The sequence below is a fragment of the Eretmochelys imbricata genome, chromosome 3 (genome assembly GCF_965152235.1).
Source record: "Eretmochelys imbricata isolate rEreImb1 chromosome 3, rEreImb1.hap1, whole genome shotgun sequence".
Classification (NCBI taxonomy): Eukaryota; Metazoa; Chordata; order Testudines; family Cheloniidae; genus Eretmochelys; species Eretmochelys imbricata.
In genome coordinates this window covers 39,412,486-39,434,252 of record NC_135574.1, presented here as the reverse complement: position 1 = coordinate 39,434,252, position 21,767 = coordinate 39,412,486, and the positions used below count along the sequence as shown (strand labels likewise).

Below are 21,767 nucleotides of genomic sequence, written 5' to 3'. Positions count from 1 at the left end.
ACATGGAAACAGGGCCGTCCTCAGGCATACGCAGCATATGTGGCTGCGTAGGGCACCACTACATTTGGGGTCCCGCCGGGACGGGTAAGAGTGGGGTTGGGTTGTAGACACGAATGCGCCGGCGTGCGCATTCTGAGGGAGCATACTGCTGGGGTCTCTGGGAAGGGGCGGTGGAACTCACCTGTGTGACTCTCTACCCAGTGTCATTGAGGTGAGGTGGGCCGGGTGGTGCTGGCTCCAGTGGTATCCTTTGCTGCCTGGGTAACGCATTCTTCTTTTCCTCTCCCCTGTGCTGAGCACAGCCCCCGCCTCCCCATGGAGCGGCCAGCACCCCCCTCCCCTTCCGGCAAGGCTGGGTGGGGTGCAGATGTGTGGGCTGTCTGGCTGCGTGCTGAGGAAGTGACTCACTTTCTCGGCAGCCAGCCCGAATGCCTCACTCCAAGTGACCACACTGGCTGGAATGCGCACAGCTGGCTGGGCTGGGGAGCGCGTCTCTCGTCCGGTAGGTGCTGCACCCTTGCAGCGATCCATCCGATCCGGGAGGAGCCATGCAGGGTAGGAGGCGCTGCCTCTGCCCCCCAGGTTCCCCAGCCCCGAGATGCTGCACTTCACCGTGGTGCCAACGGCGGTGTCCGGTGACGTGACCTGACCTGAGGGTTTGCTGCTGTTATTGCCACTCTGCACCCCAAGAGGTAGATTTTGGGGTCCCACGGCTTTCCACCTATCCCTTCTACTGCAGCTGTTGGACCAGTAGGCCAGGGTGAGCCATGATGAAAGCAGTACTGTGTTGCCATTGATCAGCTTTGAGCATGAACATGTTGTTAGCAATAGAACATTATTATCAGATCAGAGCTATTTTTTAATTGTTTTTTATTTTTTATAACTGATTATTTTTGTGTTGCTAAGAGCAAGTCGGGCATAGGGGCACCAGTTCAATAATATTGCATAGGGCACCATAAATCCTAAGGACGGCCCTGCATGGAAAGACAGATTCTACTGTTTACATTGATATGGTATAATGTGCATGTGAAAGCAGAGTAAAATTTTACCATCCTGTTGAAATGCTCTTTGTGGACTTGATATTGCTTTCACTGCATTCAATGAGAGCACAGTTGGAATCTGAGCCACTGAAGTATTAAAGTCTTACTCAAACATTTCCTCGGCCAGTCTATACACTGGTTCAAAATTACACTCTCAGTTATGCTGCTGTACAAACGAAATAACTCCACTGAAATCAATGGAGTTACGCTGTGTTTATACCAGTGTAATAGCAGCATCCAATGTGTGGAAAAACAATTGCTGAGATAAAAGGTAGGGAGCGTTCTATTATTTTGTCTAAGTAATAACTTGATATCACTTTGTTCTCTGAAAATTGCTGCAAAACTTGCTATTTCTTGAATCTACCACAGCACTTGCAGGGCTTACATATGTGCAGTGGGTGAGACATCTGGTTTGGAACAAAGCCATTATTAGCCAGGAATAAACTTCAGTTGCTCTTCAACCACAAATAACAGACTGAGGGTAGGGATGAAAGCTAAGTAAACGTTTAATAATGCAATATCAAACTTGATTACCACAGTAATAGCTTACAGGGCATATGATTTCATTACTTCTCCAGAACACATGGAATTTGACAGCTTTTAATTTTTGTAGCCACTGGGTTGTGGTTAACTAGGCATGATTTACTATCTTAGAACAAGATTGTGGCCTCTTACAAACCTATACAGGATAGTAAGGGGGCATAAAGTACCTCCTTATGTCCCTGTACCACCTACCTGCATTAGGTTAGTATGAAGCAACCTCCACAGAGCCGCTTCTGACCCTTCTATGCAAAAGGACAGGGAATGGGCGGTGCCTGGGCTCTGTCTCCATAATGTGTACTAGAGTGCTGGGAGATGTACACTGTGGCAGGTGTAGGGCAGAGGGTAAGTTCCCTCCACCCCCTTCTATGTAGGGGGGGAACCAGAAGACAGAACTCTGATTTTCTGGTTGGGGCTGCCCCTGGGGCAGTGCAACCAATGCACTGTCCCCATACATTGGACTTGTGCCAAAGCCAGGATTGAGCCCTGAGCCTGCCAGATGCCTTTGTATTCCTTAAACAATGTGATGGGCTTTGACAGCAGCAAAATAGGTGATTGGCCCAACTGGTTGAAATATTTTTGGATACTTAGTAAATTAGAGATGTTTGGGAGACTATCCTTCAGTAAATATGTGGTTGCTGCCATTGTGAATTATATCATTTCTGATAATACATTTGAGAAATATTATATATCCTGGAGGAGTGGTGTTAAAATAATTTGTTTCTGGTGCTTGGCAACATGGCCACAGGTAAGATGGGTATTTGGGGTGTGTAACAGTATACTGACCCTTCAAGGTTGAGCAAGGAAGACTCCATGGCCATGCTACTCTGGTCCAGGAGTTGTCTCTCAGAGGTATTTACACTCCTAACTTCCAGTGGTTTAAATAGGAGTTAGGAGCCTAAATACCTTTGAGGATCTGGGCCAAAGAAAATAATCGCTGAGAAAGAAGAAGTGGTCCTGGGGTGACAATTTACGTGTTGGAAGAGAACATAGGCTTCTGACTCCGTCCAGGGCTTGGAATGAGAACCTTGAAGTGTGGTGGGGGAAGGGTCCTCTCTTTCTTAGCCAAAAGGACTTTTGGGAAATGTAGTCCCAGGTGCTACAGGGATTTGCAGACTTCCACAACAAAGCATGCTGGGAAGAAGGACAGGATACAAGTAGCTTCTTTGGTGAAGGCAGGAGACAATGAAAAGAGAGCTGGAGGGGTTGCCAGTTGTTCCTGACCTCTCTGAGTTTGCACACTGTATATTAGGAGGAAATACCATAGTAGAAAAAGGGGGGGTCATACATGTATCCCCATAATGTGAGGTTATGGATGCACGCGTATCTACGTGGTTTGCACATGTTCCCCCCATAACGTTAAGGAACCTGTATTCGAGGTGGAGTAAAGGTACAGTTTGTGGAAATGGTGAATATCCTGCTGTTTATTTCTTTGCATATGATGTATGTGCATGTGTTGATATGATTTAATGTGTATAATATGTGTGTGTTTAATGTGCCCCAGACCCCAAGTGATAAAATTTAAATTCCTGGGCATGCCCCTGCCTGGTTGTTGTGAAGGCCATGAGATCCCGAGAGACTATGCAAGAGCTAAGTAACAAGAAGGAATTACAAACAAAGTAATCACAAAATCCTAAAAGCAGACTGTTATCTGAAGGTGTAGTAGAGAGTCATGGTCCTCTAGTGATGACCCTGTGTCACAGTAGGTCACATGATGTTTATGTGTCTCTAAAAGTAGCTGTTGCTCTTGTGAGGGTGGACTAGACAAGCTCACCTTGGACAGCTGCATATCTTCTTTCATAATATTTTGTGCAGCATGATATGGATCTTGATAATCTTCTGCAGTGATCCATTATTACCATAAACACATCCCCATGGTCAAAGGAAACTCTAGGTGCTGTGCAGTGGCATAGGCTATGTCTACACCATCACTTTTGTTGGTAAAACTTTTGTTGGTCAGGGGTGTGAAAAAACACTGACAAAAGTTTCACTGACGAAAGCACCGGTGTGGACAGCACAATGTTGGTGGAAGACACTCTCCTGCCAACATAGTTACCATAGCTCTCTCCCACCAGCATAGAGCGGCTACACAGGAGACCTTACAGGGGTACAGCTGCACCAATACAGCTGTGCTGCTGTAAAGTCTGTAATGTAGACATAGCCATAATGAGTGTAACAGACTTATCTGGAGTGGTGTTAGTCTACTATACAGATTTGATTCTGGGAGCAGAGATATTGAGATATTTTTTACCAGAGGTCCCAGGCAGGGAAGACAGTAACACAACAGTCAATGCATACTGTGTCCTTGTTAAGCACACATAACCTGTAAAGTTACCATTAGCATTGTTACACTGAGTAAAACATTTCAGCCTCCTTTCCTTTATTTTCCAGGCACTTGACAAGAAGAGCTCCTGAGGCTCTGAAGTGAGTCATGTGGAAGCCAGTTTAGCTATAGTAAATAAAGGCCTTATAATAGGTCCATTGAACTGTGATGACAGCTGCTGCTAGGAGTTATTAAAACGTGTGGTAAGTGCTGTGCGATGGAACAGGAAGAAAACAAGGAAAAACATGTTTAAGTTTGCAGGGAGTCAAGTCAGGTGAGGACTCCAACATTCCAGGAAAGAAATGGTACAGAGGAGAAGGTATGTCACAACTTATGGCATAAATTGTAAATGGTTTCTGTGGCCTAGATGTACATGTAGAACCGCTCTACATGTAAAGAAGGTTTGAAGCAGAAGCAGTAGCTGAATCCCTACTGTATACAACGGGCAAATTTGAGGTGTAGCACAACACTGGCCATAAGAATTGAATATTCCAGCATCTGCATCAGCTTGTTTGTTTTTGTAGTTCTCACTTCAGCAGTTAGAAAAAATGCTTCAGCCATTGGCAGGATGCGACAGAGCCGCCATATCGGAAATGGGTGAGCTAGATAAATGCTCAGATCAAACAAGTGACAATCAAAGTCAAATGGTTTGCCCCTGTGCCAGACCGGTTAGTTCAAGTTAATTGTGTTGGATTAGACTGGTTGAGATTTTGGGCCAGAACCTGTAGCTGAAGACAGTGTATCTACAGTGACTTGCACTAGCTGAGGGTCTGGCCCTTTATTTTGATTTCAAGTCAGTGCATATTATTGTATGACACTTAAATGCCTATTGATAGATGCCTTACAAGCATATTCAGTAGTTGTAAAAAAATAAACATGTAAGATCCCGATTGACTTACTACTTTCTTACTTTCTGCAATTATGAACAGTTTAATGAAAACATTTCATACACACAGTGTTGTGTTACTGAAATATGTGAGAGCCACACAGAGCAACAGGGAAGGCTTTTAAAAAGTTGAAACAGGGACAGGTTTGATTTTTTTTTTAAGAGACAAAGGCAGTGTTAAAAACAATTAAAAACAGGTGGCAAAACCAGGAATCATGCAGCATTTTAAAATAAAGGTAGAAAAAATCAATATACAGTAAGCAACTTTGAGAATTTTGAAAATGTAAAAAATTTTCCCCAAAATTTTTAAAAAATGGATCAGCTCTGCAGCTCGTTGTTAAAAACAGTAACAATTTCATAAAGTTTTGAAATTCTTACTAAATTTTTACTAACTTAAATTCTTAATTTAAAACATTCAATTTTTTTATCAAACACTTCAACAGTTTGAGTTAAAAACTAAATTAAAAATTTAGTTATGAGTTTAAAAAAGAACTAGAGAAATCTGAGGTTCGTAGATTAATAGGTTTTTTGTTTGGTTTGGTTTCTGGCCAGAAGGGACCATAAAATCATCTAGTCTGGGTTCTTTTTTGTTTTCTGCTTGGTGAGCCTTTAGGGTTCTCTTTTTTAAAGCTTTTCTCCACCATTGTGAGGGCATGTGTGTGCGTGCCTGTAATATATATGATTTCTTTCAGCTAAGTCTTCTACATAATCACTTGACTCCAGAATCTGGGGCTTAAGAAAAGCAGATATCATCATTAAAATCATGATAGCTGGCAACACCAGATCCTTTGGCAGAATTCAATTTTATTTTTTGTAATTTCTGCAATTAATATTGATTTTTATTTTTAAGCATTTTTATTTGTAACTATGTTAATTTTCACAGTTGTGGGAAATAAAGGGAGGTTAGAATTGGGGTTAGGATTATGGCAATGCTGACAACGGGACTGCAGGGGGATTTCTGTGCAGCTGAGGGGTCCGAGACTCCCAGGCACAAGATGAGGGGGAGGCTGAGGTTTTGGCTGATGCAGTGAAGATGCCAGGCCAGGGCCATGAGGAGGAGGCGGCAGAGTCCCCAGCTGTGGGTGAGGCCTCCCTGCTGAACAGTTCTGGGACATCCATATTCTGTACTCCTGGCTGGTGAGTCAGTGGGACTGTAACAGGGGGGCTGCAGAGGGCTCCCTTCACAGCTGTGGGGCCAGTGTGGGGAAGGTAGCAGTCCTGACAGGGCAGAGCAAAGACACTCAGTCAGGGCTGCAAAGAGGAGGAGGCACCCTGGCTGCTGAACGGGTCCTGCCCGGGGATGACCCCCATACTCTTGGCCATTAGCAAGCAGGGCTGTGACAGCACGGCTGCAGAGGGCTCCCTACCTGTCCATGGGGCCGATAACATCAGATCCCTGTGGGCACTAGGTTTGGGGGAGGCTGCGGTTCCTGACTGTTATTGATGGATTGTTTTTTGTTGATTTTTGGGTCGGATGAAATAGACATTTCCAGGTGACTAATGATTTAAACTGAATCCTGCTTAGACTACTTATGAGGCCTGACAGCCAGCAGTAACTTATGGCTACTAGTGTATGCTGTAGCTGGGAAGCTCAGTGACCTCTGAACTAAGGTGCTTAACTAGAAAAGCAGGAAATTGGTTTTAAAAAAGGACTTGTAAAGCAATTCTCCTTTTCCCAGGGTGACCTGTCCAAAGCATATCGGTATCGTAACAGGAAAGACAAACCCATTGACTGGCTGGTCTTATCTCATTTAGAAAGGCCCTTTAGACTTGAAGAGAGAGTTATGGTAATAGCTTTTTCCAAACAGGAAAATCTGCCAAATTAATTGGCCTGTTTGTTTGGCTTCAGAAAATACAATTCCGCTCTTATGCTGGTGCAACAGCTAAGTGATTTAGATAATAAGCTGTTTTTTGTTCACTTCCTATCAGTCCAACACTCCTGTGAGAGAAAACAGAACCAACCTCCTGTCTGGAAATTCCTAAAGAACTGGGGGAACAATTCCATGAGGGGCCCAGCATGGCACCTACTATCTGCCAGATCCCAGTTACCACTTGATAAATCCTGCCTTTACTAATAGAAGAATTAATGCAGCTTACACGAGGTATTTCGTTTACAGTGCAGACAAACAAAAATGGATTAGTTAAAAAAACATTGTGCTTAGTGGAGTCTGATTAACCTTCTGACCTGGTGTACTGCAGATGTCACCATTCCTCTCCGTGTGATGGACAGGGGCACAGTTTTACATTGCCATGACATTACATTACATAACATTATTTGTGGGGTATCATAATGGTGAATATCATGATTTTTAACTCCACACTTGAGCTGTTTCCTCCTCTCCGTTGATCTGAACCCAGGTGCTCATCTCAAAGCAGTGAAAGAATCACTTCTTCTTCAAATGGTCATGAAGAGAAGGGTTAAAAATGGCACAAACTTACTACAAAAGTTAGAATAATAAGTGAATAAATGTTTAATATAAAATATTATCAAGTGGCTATTCTAATCAATAAAACGCAGAACTTCAGCTGGTTGGCAACTGAGGAAAGGGAGAACATCTGCTTTTACATTTAAGAAAGTCAACCATATGGAGGATTATGATTAAACAGTAATAACCTTCAAGAGGATCAGTTGTCATAAGTATAAAAATTGAAGTGTACTGTATAGGTTGAACACACTGTGGAGGGCAAGGAATGTTATTGTGTGTCTGTGTCTTTGTGTTAAATGACCAGTTCTTATAACCAGAAGCACCACATCATTGTTATTGGGCCATACACAATGATTTACTCAGATGTGAAAGTGCTTTTGGACATTAGGTGAATATATTAAATGTGGCAGTTAAAACACAATACATGCTAATATAGTCTGTCTGAGGTGACTGGATTGAATGAATAAACTAGCTTTGTGATGATAAAGTCAAGGTTAATATAAACCACTATAAAAAGGAGTACTTGTGGCACCTTAGAGACTAACAAATTTATTAGAGCATAAGCTTTCTTGGGCTACAGCCCACTTCATCGGATGCATAGACTGGAACATATAGTAAGATATATATACATACAGATAAGTTGGAAGTTACCATATAGCTAACAAAACTTAGGTTCTGTCTGGAGGACTGCCAGAAAGTAAGTTGTGTAGTGGGGGAATCTCCACTGAGAATATTCGGCCATTGCCCTGGACAATTAAACTACAAGAACCAATAGCAAGAGCAGGAAAATAAATCTTAATTGCCATTGAGTCCTGGACCATTCAATTCTTTAAAGATCACAATCAACAAATCCCAGATGAGATGACTCAAAGGGGACAGTGATATGTCACAGACTTTGACTGATCAGTTTCTAGAGGCTGGCAGGACAAAGCATATGATAGACTATTCTATAGAACAGTACATAATAGAAATTAATGAATAAATGTCACTTTTCACCTTAACAGTGACTACATTAGACTACTCCTGCAGAGGAATAATGTCTTATCTGTAGCTAAACCTGTGATCTGGATTCATGAAAAGAATGAGTGCATGCCTTTCATCTGGAGTGAAATTTCCTCCTGTGCAGAGGGCCATCAAAAAGTCTAAGCACCATTTAAGTTCTCCGTGAGCCCTGTTTTGGGGATTTAAGTAAGATGGAGGTGTGCCTCTTGCAGTGCTACTGCACAGGGGTGAATTTCACCTTTCCAGAGCTTTAGCAAAGAATAGAATCCTTGTTTAATATTTAGCCACTTTCCAAAGTGTTGCAGCAGTTATTTCTGATGTGCTATTCTGCATAAAGAACGGATGCGCCATTGACTTTGGGTTATTGATGGGTACACTTTCAGTATTCTGGGTGGGGATTTTGCTATACAACTTCCATTAATTTTAACAGGGTTCTCCCATCATAGTGAACATTTACACCATGTGTAGTCTTTAAGTATGATGTTTGTATATCATGCCAGAGACCTGTATGGCAGTTTATAGACGAAATAAGGGACCTGGTCCCCAGACTCAAGGCATTCGCTTGCAGTCTATCTTGAATATGATCCCAAATGACACAGGCTGAGATGTGCCATTTACAAAGCGGCAGGGAAGGAGACCTGCACAAGCCATTTATGAAGTTGCTTGTTTTCAAAATGTGCAGCGCGTGCTAGCACCACTCTTTTTTTGATGAATTTAGATTTTATTTCACTGACATGGGCATGTAGAGCAGCATAAAGAGAGTGTCCAGATAAGTGTGTTCTGAGGAAGGTCCTGAAAGAGAAGGAAGGTTTGTGGCATTCAGGATCAGAGAGAACAAAATGAAAGTTATTGTTTAAGCTCTGTGTCTGAATTCTGAATGAGCGACATAGCAAACAGGAATGTCCCTGCTGTAATCCAACCACTGATTGATAGCTCCCAAATTATTCATAGTTTATTCTGATCACATCAAATCCTGGTCCCACTGAAATCAATGAGTGTTTTGCCATTAACTTCAGTGGGGCCAAGATTTGACCCTACATCCATCTGAAGGAGTGTGACATTTCAGTTCCATCCTTCTGATGAGATATTGGAGCCACAGTATATTTAGGGTTGCCAACTTTCTAATTGCACAAAACCAAACACCCCTGCCCTGCCCCTTTTCTGAGGCCCTGCCTTGCTCACTCCAGCCCCCCATCCCTCCGTCGCTCACTGTCCCCCACCCTCACATTCACTGGGCTGGGGCAGGGGTTTGGGGTGTGGGAGAGGGTGCAGGCTCTAGCTGGGGGTATGGTCTCTGGGGTGGGGTTGGGGCATAGGTGCTGACTTCGTGGGTGCTCCAGGGCTGGAGCACCCATGGGGAAGAATTAGTGGGTGCTCTGCACCCACTGGCAGCCAAGCTCCCCTTCTTACACTTCTTCCAAAGCAGAATTTTTCTGCCTCCCCGCCCTTCCCACAAAACAATTTGTATTTTTGACTTTGTCCCAATTCAGGATGGAAAAACTTTCTAAAACGCAAACAGCTTCATAAGAATAGCTTTTCATTTTCTGGCTGGCTCTAAAGAGAGACAGTATGGCCTAGTGAACAGAGCACTAGAATGGAACTCAGGGAATCTGCACTGGTCTGCTGCATGAACTTGGACAAGTCACATCACTGCTCTGTGCCTCATTTTCCCCATCGTAAAATGGGAATGATGATACCAAGCTCTTTTGTAAAATGCTTTGAGATCCACTGATAAGTGCTATATAAGAACTAGGTGGTATTATTAATGCTAGGAATGTCTCCATTTTGACAAACTGAGCATCCAATGAAGACAATCAAATATAATCCATTATTATAAACAAAGTCCAGAAAAGAGTTGCTACATTAAAGAACACTTCTGCTGAATGTCAGAGATTTTCAGTAAAACAGCGGGAATGTGTCAGTTATTTATACCTACAAACACCAGCAATTTGTGGGAATAGTGCTTTTTTATTAATTTCTGGCTAATTATTTTAAAGCTAAATTTATTATTTTCAGCTCCTTTTTCACAGCTGAGTATAACAGGGATGGGAAGAGAGCACAAAGGAAAAAGGGAAAACAATTAAAAATTTGGCACAGCAATAGAAATTTGGCACATACAGTGCTGTCAGCTACCAGAAGGGAGTTAAAAACTTTGTCCCCTTCTGCCCCCTCCCACTCCCTTCTGGAAAAAATGAATCAGATGAAGCCATGAAGAAGATGTGTGTGTATATGTAAAACTCCCACAAAGACCTATGTGTGGAACTTGCAGGAAAGCATCCCTGTTCCTGACAACACTTAAGTACTTGCTTAAGTCCCACTGAAACCTGAATAGGGATGGAATTAAGCATGAGCATAAATGCTTTGCTAAACTGTGGCTGCCGTATGGTGAATTAATCACATACATAAGCCTTTGTAGGACTGGGACCTTACTGACATCTGGGTGTTATTGTAAGTCTTGTTCTTCCTCTTTTTTGTGCTGTGTGTAGGGTGACCAGATGTCCTGATTTTATAGGGACAGTCCCGATTTTGGGGACTTTTTCTTATATAGGCACCTATTACCCCCTACCCCGTCCCGATTTTTGACACTTGCTATCTGGTCACCCTAATTGTGTGAGACCCTCACTTGTTGCTCCATGGCTGAATTTAGGCGGTCAGTTATTTGGAAGCTACCTTCCTCTGCACCAGCCTGATATCTGATTGTCAGGGGAATTTTACCCCAGGGGAAGTGGCACTACCATTGCATCCCCCTGTTCTCGCCTGTGAAATCTGTATAGTATAGGGTAAAAGCACAAAAAGACCAAATTTCACAGAAGGAGACCAGATTTCACAGTCCGTGATGTGTTTTTCATGGCTGTGAATTTGGTAGGGCCCTACTCATAGGATTCTTATTGATGTCAGCAGGGGTGCTGTGAATGAGCTGAGAGTAGGATATGCCCGATAAGTTGTATGGCACTTTAGGGAACTTGCAGGTGAAAGGTACTCACAGTTTCAATCTGGCAAAGCACTTAAGTGCATGCTTATTTTCAGTGCACGCTTAATTTTAAGCAAGTGAATAGCCCCAGTGACTTTGGTGGGAAAACTCATGTGCTGAAAGTTAAGTTTGAGGGTAAGTGCTTTGCTGGATCAGGGCTTGAATGTAAGATAATAATTAATAGTTTTTATCTATTATAAAGCCAGTAGGCATTAAGAAAAGGGAAGCCCATTCAGCCTTCCACCCCTAACATGACTGCTACTTAACTTGGTTGGGGGCAACAGGTAATTACTGTTGAAGATAGAAAATTATGCTCTGTTTTCAGTAAAAGCACGTTTCCCCGTTTTGTTTTCCTCACTCACTTTGGGACATTTCATGCTACTGTTTTGTATGTGTCTTACCTACCTTCAGGGCTTTCCCATTTGTTTTTTCTCTCTTGTCTCGCCGTTCTGGGAGTTGGAGTTGAAAGGAAAGCAGAAGCTCTTTGAGGTCACAGCACATTGCATTAGTGAGACATGCAGCTCCTCCCCGCTTCCACCCGCCCTTTCTGAGATGAGTGATAACATCAACGGGGCCCTTGCTCCTTGCTGTGTTCCATGTGTTCTCTCATCTTCTCTCTGCCTGTCACTAGTTTAATTCCACATGCACCAGTGAACAGCAGCCACTGACGCTTGAGCTAACCACTACACAAAAATAAAGGCTGTAACTTGAGCTTCCTGCAAACATGCATTTTTAACTTTCCAGCTAGTCCAGCACACCTCCTCACATTTCACATTATCAGTGAGCTGTACCGAACCAAGCAGGCTGTTTGCTCTAATCTCTGTGCAGCCTGCTGCCCTGTGTTATCAATGGCAAGGGTTTATATTGGAAGTTACTGCCCAGTAACTAAACATGAGGTACTGGCACCTTGTGTAAGAAATATCATGTCTGCACTAGCTATTCAGTGTTAATATGGGCTTGTATGATCTCTCCTGTGCACAAATGTGCAGACAAGACCCAGCTAATGGAAGAACTCCAACCTCTGTCGGATCCTGCAGTCCACAGCTCTCCCCTCTGCTCAGGGCAAATCTACATTACAGTACTACACGGGTGCAGCCGCACTGATGCAGCTGCATGGTTGTAGAGCATCTGGTGAAGATGCGCTATGCCGACAGGAGAGCACTCTCCCATCGGCATAATTGCTCCAGCTTGGTGAGAAGCTAAAGCTATGTCAGCGGGAGAGCATCTCCCGCTGACATCACGCTGGTGTGGACAGCGCAAAACTTGTGTCACTCGGGGTGGGAGGGTGGCTTTTTCACACCTCTCAGCGACGTAAATTATATTGACTTAGGCTGCAGTGTAGATCTGCCCTATTCGAGTGACACTGCTGGATGGGGGCTAGCAGGGACAGAGCCAGAGAAAGGAGAGAGAGCCAGGATGCTCAGCTGTCCAGAGGGACTTCCTCACGTAGCCACACTGTGTTGCAGCCTCCAGCCTACACCGTAGTAGCAAGGTATGGCTGGTAGCCAGGATGCCCTGAAGTTGTAACTTCCTCATTGCCCAGTGCTGAGCTGTTCTGTGGAAAGGAGTCAGATTACTCATTAACTCCCACCACCCCCAGACCATCCTGGGAGGGGAAGGAAAGAAGAAACACTGTGAAAAGGGAGGTAGGAGGAGAAGGAAAGAAAACACACACACACACATGTACACACACACGGAAGGAAGAAAAACACACACGCTGCACTGGGGAGGCTGTGAGAACTCTGTTCTTTTGGATACATGCTCAATATTATCCTTAATTGCCTAACACAGAGACCCCATGGTGCCAAGTACCTTAAAGCTAAGATAGATAGACTGCATATTGGAGGCGGCATATGCCCATTACAGTGGCTGTTTCCATACTCTTTGCCCTGTCTGTTCCTTCCATGTAGTCCCTGGACTGCCTGGATATTTAGTGAAGGGACAGAAGTGGCTTTGTGAATGGGCAACGTCACATATTTCCCCTCGTCAGGGCCTTACCATGGTTTTCTCATCCAGTTTCCCCCCCTCTGCACTGCACAGCTAAGGGGAGAAATATGGATCTGTGTGTAAAAGTCATCATATTATACAAAGCACCTGAATATGGTGCAGTCTGACAAAATGCACTGGCTTCTGTGCAAGCTGAAATGGAACTGTGGATATTCCAACTGGAAGATGCAGCTGCCTTATCAATTTCTTGGTTCCAAGAGCCTCAGTCAGATGCCTCAGGTAAGGCAATGGCCTATTTAAAATACCACATTAAAAATTAATGAATTTCATATCCCTCTGACTTTTGGAAGAAAAAAATATTTCACAAGCAAAATGCAAATTTCATAAATGGTTGATCCAGCTTTTGCAGAAGGGGCTTTGGCAAAGGACTGAGAGATCCATCCTTATTTTAAACAAATAAGGGCACCCAGAGCAATCAGTCATCCTGTGCAGTGATGAAATTGTTGGTAGCATTGTTTATAAGGGATGGGTCAGAGGGACTAATGATTGACTTTAAGTGGATGTCCACTGTTGTCATTGCACTGAGAACTAAGGGATCCAAAGCCCAATGAAGTCAGAATACCCTAAACACAAAATTCACCTTTGTGACTTTCCCTCTTAAGCTTTTTCTTTCATATGTACACACACAAAATAGCCCCCTAAACAAACAACAAACTCCCATGAATAAATCAAGCTATTCTTCCTATTGGCTGAAAGGGAAGGAAGAAAGAGAGAACAGTATTATTTCTGTTTTTTAGCTACTTGTGAGGCAATTAGGCCCAGCTCCTTATAGGGTAATTAGGTTTCTAGCTCTCATTGATTTCAATGGGAGTTGTCTGCCTAAATAACATTAAGGAACTGGGCTAGGTGATAGTGGCCATATAAGAACCTAGCTAGATCGTGAGATAAATAATTTCTTTGTAACTATGCATTGTGCCCACATGTACTGGAATAGATCAAGCATCTGCTAGCTATATCCAATACTGCGAGCACTCAGCTAGCATGTTTATCTTGAAAGCAATTGAATTCATTCAAACTCTACCAGGATGCAGGGATCTGTCCATTAAGAACTGTTTGTAGGATCATAAAAACATAAGAACGGCAATACTGGGTCAGACCAAAGGTTCATCTAACCCAGTATCCTGTCTGCTGATGCCAGGTGCCCCAGAGGAAATGAACAGAACAGGTAATCATCAAGTGATCCATCCCCTGTTGCCCATTCCCAGCTTCTGGCAAACAGAGGCTAGGGACACTTGAGAGCATGGTTCTGTATCCCTGCCCATCCTGGCTAATAGCCATTGATGGACCTGTCCTCCAGGAACTTATCTAGTTCCTTTTTGAACACTGTTATAATCTTGGCCTTCACAGCATCCTCTGACAAACAGTTCCACAGGTTGACTGTGCGTTATGTGAAGAAATACAATTGGGCAGCAAGGTATATATTTGTATTGTGATGATGGCCCATAGATCCCTTATTCCCAAGACCCCAGCAGTTTCCAGAGGAAGAGAAGTGATTGTTCATCAACATTACTACCACGATAGGGAAAAATACTGAGAGCAATGAAGGAAAAACACTGATGATTTTCAACCAAGTAATAAAAATCTTCCAAGAACTGGCAATGTCTACCCTTTGAAAATGCACCAAAGAGATGAACCACCAAGACAAGAGGATAAAGTTTAGAGGAGAAATAGTGATCCAGAAACAGAAGAACATGATTAGAGTGTGGTTGGGGCATTATATTTTTTAGGGTTATAATAATAAAAGATTATAGTTAAATAGAAACAGTGAGTGGAAATTGAACAACAGGATTTTAAATATAAATTTAGTGCACTGAATTTTTTTTAACTAAAAGATTTAGATCAGGGGTTCTCAAACTGGGGGTTGGGACCCCTCAGGGGGTCACAAGGTTATTACATGGAGGATTACGAGCTGTCAGCCTCCACCCCAAACCCTGCTTTCCTTCCAGCATTTATAGTGGTGTTAAATATATTTAAAAACTGTTTTTAATTTATAAGGCGGGTTGCATTCAGAGGCTTGCTCTGTGAAAGGGGTCACCGGTACAAAAGTCTGAGAACCACTGATTTAGATCAACATAAAAATATCAGAATAACACTTCAGATATGGAATTTGATACAGAAAATGAGTCTAGGAACATTATTTATGGGAAAGGCCTGATCTCCTCATGGTATACCAATGGTTACTGATGAATCTAGAAGATAAGACTACTTTTATGCAAAAAGAGAAAAGGCTCTAAAAGGAAAAGTCACTTTGGAACAACAGGAAAATATCTGGAGGAAGATCAAAACCCTATCTATTTGTGTAATCAGTAAGGAAAATTATTGCAAAACCCTGTATCAATGTACCTTGCTCCGACTAAAGAAAGAAAAATATATAAAGAGGAAGTTATATATTCTGAAATGGATGGTGGGGCTGCCCTAAGATAATTGTATTTTGGAGGAAAACAGCAAACAGAATTTTCAAGATACTAAAGACAGGCTACTCAGAGAAAATATTGGTTCTATTAGATTACAGTTCAAAGGAGGTTGCTGACTCAGGGAAAAACCCACTGATAACACAGTTACTACCAGCAGCCAGATGCATGATAGCTCATTTTTAGAAAAGGACGCATTTGGAATGGATACTGTTATAAATAGCAAAAATATTTACAATTACTTTAAAGAGCAACTTCTTTCCCCTTCTGTAACTCACCATTTTTGTTTGTCACTTCCCTTTAAGCTACAATTTTGCTCCATATTTTCTAGTTTTTCTTCAAAGGGCACAGCATAGAACTTCTAGCCCAGGGGGAGGAGATGCTAAGGTGGTTTTAAGACATTTTTGCACCCTCCATAGTTGGGGCTGCAATAGCACACCCAGGGTAACTTAGCCTTGGGAACTTGGTTAAATTTTGGTAGCCTCCCAGAACTGAGATAACTGACTCTGTGGATGAGGGGAAAGCAGTGGACGTGTTATTCATTGACTTTAGCAAAGCTTTTGATACTGTCTCCCACAGTATTGTTGCCAGCAAATTAAAGAAGTATGGATTGGATGAATGGACTATAAGGTGGAGAGAAAGCTGTCTAGATCATCAGGCTCAATGGGTAGTGATCAATGGCTCCATGTCTAGTTGGAAGCCAGTATCAAGCAGAGTGCCCCAAGGGTCATCCTGGGGCTGGTTTTGTTCAGTATATTCATTAATGTTCTGGAGGATGGTGTGGATTGCACCCTCAGCAGGTTTGCAGATGACACTAAATTGGGAGGAGTGGTAGATATGCTGGAGGGTAGGGACAGGATACTGAGGGACCTAGACAAATTAGAGGATTGGGCCAAAAGAAATCTGATGAGGTTCAACAAGGACAAGTGCAGAGTCCTGCACTTAGGACGAAAAAATCCCATGCACTGCTTCAGACTAGGGACCGAGTGGCTAGGCAGCAGTTCTGCAGAAAAGGACCTAGGGGTTATGGTGGATGAGAAGCTAGATATGAGTCAACAATGTGTCCTTGTTGCCAAGAAGGCTAACTGCATTTTGGGCTGTATAAGTAGGTGCATTGCCAGTAGATCGAAGGTGTGACCATTCCCCTCTATTCGGAATTGGTGTGGCCTCATCTGGAGTACTGTGTCCAGTTTTGCGCCCCACACTACAGGAAGGATTTGGAAAAATTGGAAAGAGTCCAGCGGAGGGCAATGAAAATGATTAGGAGGCTGGGGCACATGACTTATGAGGAGAGGCTGAGGGAATAGGGATTATTTAGTCTGCAGAAGAGAAGAGTGAGGGGGGATTTGATTGCAGGCTTCAACTACCTGAAGGGGGGTTCCAAAGAGGATGGAGCTAGGCTGTTCTTAGTGGTGGCAGATGACAGAACAAGGTGCAATGGTCTCAAGTTGCAGTGGGGGAGGTCTAGGTTGGATATTAGGAAACACTATTTCATGAGGGAGGTGGTGAAGCACTTGAATGGGTTACCTAGGGAGGTGGTGGAATCTCCATCCTTAGAGGTTTTTAAGGCCCAGCTTGAGAAAGCTTTGGCCGGGATGATTTAGTTGGGGATTGGTCCTGCTTTGAGCAGGGGGTTGGACTGGATGACATCCAGAGGTCCCTTGCAACCTTGATATTCTATGATTCTGTGAACTGCCCCATGAGCTGCAGCACTGCCAAGAATCTCTGTAGCAGTGAGTACTGTAGCCTTGCCCCTGACATACCCCTTCCCCAACCCCGCTGTTGGTATATTGCCAATGCAAAGACTTCTGAGAGGATCCTTAGGAGGCAGCCTAATGGCAGTGTGCACAGTGTCCCCGGCCCCACCCCAGATCCTGCACCCCCAGCTGGAGCTGGAGCCTCCCTGCACCCCAACCTCCTGCCCCAGCCCAGAGGCCCCTCCTGTACCCCAAACCCCTCATCCCCAGCCCCACCCCAGAGCCCACATACCCAGCCAGAGCCCTCACCCCGTCCTGCACCTCAGCCCACTGCCCCAGCCTGGAGCCCCCTCCCATACACCAAACCCCTCAGCCCCATCCCCCAGCCCAGAGCCCCCTTCTGCACCCCAAAGCCCTCATCCCCGGCCCCACCCCAGAGCCCACATCCCCAGCCGGAGTCCACCTGCTCGTCCACACCACAACTCCCTGCACCAGCCCGGCACCCCTCCCACACCCTGAACCCCTCATTTCTGGCCCTATCCCAGAGCCCGCACACCCAGTCAGAGCCCTCACCCCCTCCCGTACCCCAACCCCCTGCCCCAGCCAGGTGAAAATGAGTAAATGAAGGCAGGGGAGAGCGAGCGACGGAGGGAGGGGGGATGGAGTGATTTGGGGCAGGGCCTCGGAGAAGGGGTGGGCATGGACGGGGCCTCAGGGAAGGGGTGGAGCAAGGGTGTTCAGTTTTCTGTGATTAGAAAGTTGGCAACCCTAAGTGGGGGGTGAGGATCTCACCCTCTGTATTTTGGTGTTTTAATGTTGGTTTATTCTTCATTTGTACCTTAACTATAGTGCTGAAATGGCATTTTGAAGACAGGTTTTGGATTGGTTTTCAGCAGCTATAGCTTTGTGTCAGGAATCCCTAGTAGATATATGGTATCATTTTTATACCTTTATGTCTATTTTACATCAGAAATAAGAGCTGCTTGGCTGTGCATTTCCCGGGTATTATTGCACTTCACAGGTGGCTTGAGGCATTCAGTCTTTGGTCCCTTACTGTGCAATGCACCCAAGACATTCAGTAATTCCCTTGTAATGCCTTGCCAATGGGGTTTGATTGCTTAATTATTTTACATGCCACCCATTAATTAGATGAATCTAGTCTGTACATGCTATAGAACTGTTTGCAAAGGAATCGGCAAATGCCTGAGTATTATAGCTCATGATTAAGGGTAAGTTCTTCTTAAATGCTATTTGTGCATGTAGAAAGTTTGAAGTAGAGGTAGACAGGTGACCCAAATTGCCTTGTGAGTGGTGGCTGCTGGGAATAATTAACTAAACATTAGCATTTCTAAATCACCTTTTCTCTTGGGTAGAAGTGAGTTAAAGCTGAGTCTTGCCAATTCATACAGAATCTAACTTTGCTTTGGGGTATGGCGAGTCTGTGCATTTTCAGTTTCCCACAGGAGAGTAATAAATGACCCTGCCTTCATCTGAGCTGAGTTTGAAATAATAAATGGATTGGGCAACTTCCTCACACTCAGACAGGTGAGAACACTCATTAGTTGAGTCTGAGTTTGGACTCTGCCATGGGAAGTTTTCTCAACCTAGCTGCATATTAAAGACTTCATAGTAGCTGCATACTACTTGGTATATCCAGGCAGAATGTTGTACTGCTCATTGTGTTTGGTATGTTCTCTGCGTGGGATTTTCAAAAGTGCCTAAGAGAGTTAGGTGCCTAAGTCCCACTGAATGTCAATAGGATTTAGGCTCTCCGGAGTCCTCAGCATATTTGAAAATTTTCTGGCCAGCTTTCCAGCAAAATCCTACTGAATCAGAATGGCAGCAATTTACACCCACTCAGCCCTTGCTTGACCCCGATTTACATGACTGCATAGTGTGCAAAGCAGTGGAGAAAGAGGCCCAATATATTATTTATTAATATTCATATTATATTAATTTGTGAAATTTTAAGAATTATCAGTATAAAGTTGCTGTCTACCTGTGGCAGGATGTCTCCATGCTATTCACCATCACAGACTAGGGTGGCTCACCAACAAGTTAGAGTGACAGAAAATCTGAGTAGTTGAGAAACCTTCCTGTTAATTTTTGCATGATATTCATGAACAGTGAAAATAAGCTAAGAATGGACAATGCACATGCGGACAGTCATAGTTGGATGGCCCTGTGGTGTCTGCTTCCTATGTCCACCAGCAAGACAGACAAGGTGGGTGAGGTAATATTTTTTACTGGACCAACTTCTGAGATGGTGAGTCCTCGGGGGTGATGTATGTTTTGTTTCTTGTATTTCCTCAGGAAGTAGAAGCTGCTGTTAAGTTTTGCTTCCTTTTCTTTCATGTTGTGGAGTTTCCATTTCAGATGGCAACATTCAATATCTTCCACAGTTGTTTGCAGTGTTGTAGCCGTGTAGACCAGAGGATATTAGAAAGGCAAGGCCAGTCATACTTCTCTGAAAAACACAAGTTTTCATCAGATGGTGATTTGTGCAGCGGGGACAAACATGGCTACCAAAACACTGCATTCACCAGCGAGAGTAACATTGGAACAGGAAAAGAGGCCACGCAGAATGGAGCCAAGATGAATGGCTTATTTATTGGCCCTGTGATCATTTTTAATTAAGATGAATACATCCACCATTAAAGAGTGTATCAAGCCACACTTTCTCTTGGCTTGCTGCCTAATTAGGAACATGTATTTCTGAATGTCATCCACATCAGTAAGTTTTGGTATTGCTGTTATGTAAACACCTACATCGAAGTGACTACACAGATCCCAGTGATTAATGAACTCATTAGATACCTGAGAGCTCCAAAACTGGCTGTATTTGCAATATTCATTTTAATTGCTAGTTAGAAAATGTTAATGCGGGGAAAACCCATGATAATGTAACAGGCCTGTGCAACTATGGCAGCTTACCTTGCTAGTGAAATCCATTCATGAATGTTACCAAGGAGCTCTGAGGGGAAATTGCTCACATCTGGGCTAAACAAATAACTGAATGGCTGAGGAAATTGGCATGTGTCTCTTTGGTGCTGCTAAGCACTGGAATAAATTGCTCAGGCAGGTTGTGGAATCGCCATTACTGGAGATTTTTAAGAGCAAGTTAGACAGTGTCAGGGATGGGCTAGAAAATACTTAGTCCTGCCACGAGTGCAGGGACTGGACTAGATGACCTCTCGAGGTCCCTTCCAGTCCTATGATTCTATGATTCTATTAATACTTTACTTTTGGAACTACAGCAGACAGGATCTGCTTGTACCTTGAGGACTGGGAATCAACAATACAGATTCCGTCTGCAAACAGTTGTGATCTCTGCCCCTTTGTGGGAGGACACGAGTACAGTGTATGATTTCCAGGAGTCCCCAGCATATTTCACATAGTGCTACATAATGTTGGTAATGTTGCACTGCACAGTGAGTGTCTAGAATTGTTGAGTCTGTGTGTGTGCGTCAGAGAGAGAGAATTAACTCTGCAAATTAAGAGCAAAGAATGAATGGATTATTAATCCTTTTTGTAATTGTAATATGGGGAGGAATTTCGGAAATGTCAGCAAAAGACATCTTTTACCATCAAGGCTTATCCTATGACCTGATATATGGCATCATTTAAATTCACCAAAGCTACCTAGGGGTCATACTCTGGTCTCCCTTCCCTTTTTAAACTGTTTTTATGCACTTGGTTCCATTATTTATAGTGGCATTTGTTCTTCAATCCAGCCTTTCTTTATTTAACAAAATTCTGAATGCATATCTATCTATCTATCTATCTATCTATCTATCTATCTATCTATCTATCCCAATCGCTGAGGTATCTCAGCTAATAGTTTGTTTTCCCCTTATGTATTAATATGTGATATCTTCTTTTTAAACTGGCTATATGAAAAGTAATTAAAACAAATCTCTCTTTGCCTGAATTTCCCCTTCTGGAAAATAAGGATAGTAATGTTTACTTACCTCAGAAGGCTGTAGTGAGGTTTAATCCATTAATATTTCCAAGGTGTTTTGAGATCCTTGCATGGCAAATTACTATATAAGTACAGCAATTGCTATACATTAAATCTGTTGGGAACAGAAATAACTACAGCTAATTCACCTTCCCTCTACCTCACTGTTTGCTGATAACTGTGTATTTAACATGAGTTACCACTGCACGTACAAACATCAAGACCTTGCTTTGCTGTTGCCAACCGCAGGAGAGACGGATCAGCCTCAAACAAACCCAGATTCATGTTCCAAAGTGTTTTCCGTTTAGTTATATATTAACAGCCACAGTAGTTGTACATTCACAAATGCAGTCACCATCTGACTTTTAAGTTAATATGAAAACTAAGGGGGTTTTCTGCTGCGAATTTTGATACAAACAAATTTATTTTTGTTAAAACTTTTTTAACAAAAATTTTATTTTTTCACCAAAATATTAAACCAAAAAATGTTCAGTGGAAACTGT

At 43.2% G+C, this 21,767-nt stretch overlaps 1 long non-coding RNA gene across 1 annotated transcript; it reads left to right on the top strand.

Annotated features, from left to right (window-relative positions):
- Nucleotides 1-429: 429 nt before the first annotated feature.
- Nucleotides 430-4,794, top strand: LOC144262610 (uncharacterized). Its single transcript, XR_013345565.1, has 2 exons — nt 430-760; nt 3,972-4,794. It is a non-coding gene; the product is annotated as an uncharacterized LOC144262610 (long non-coding RNA).
- The last annotated feature ends 16,973 nt before the right edge of the window (nt 4,795-21,767 follow it).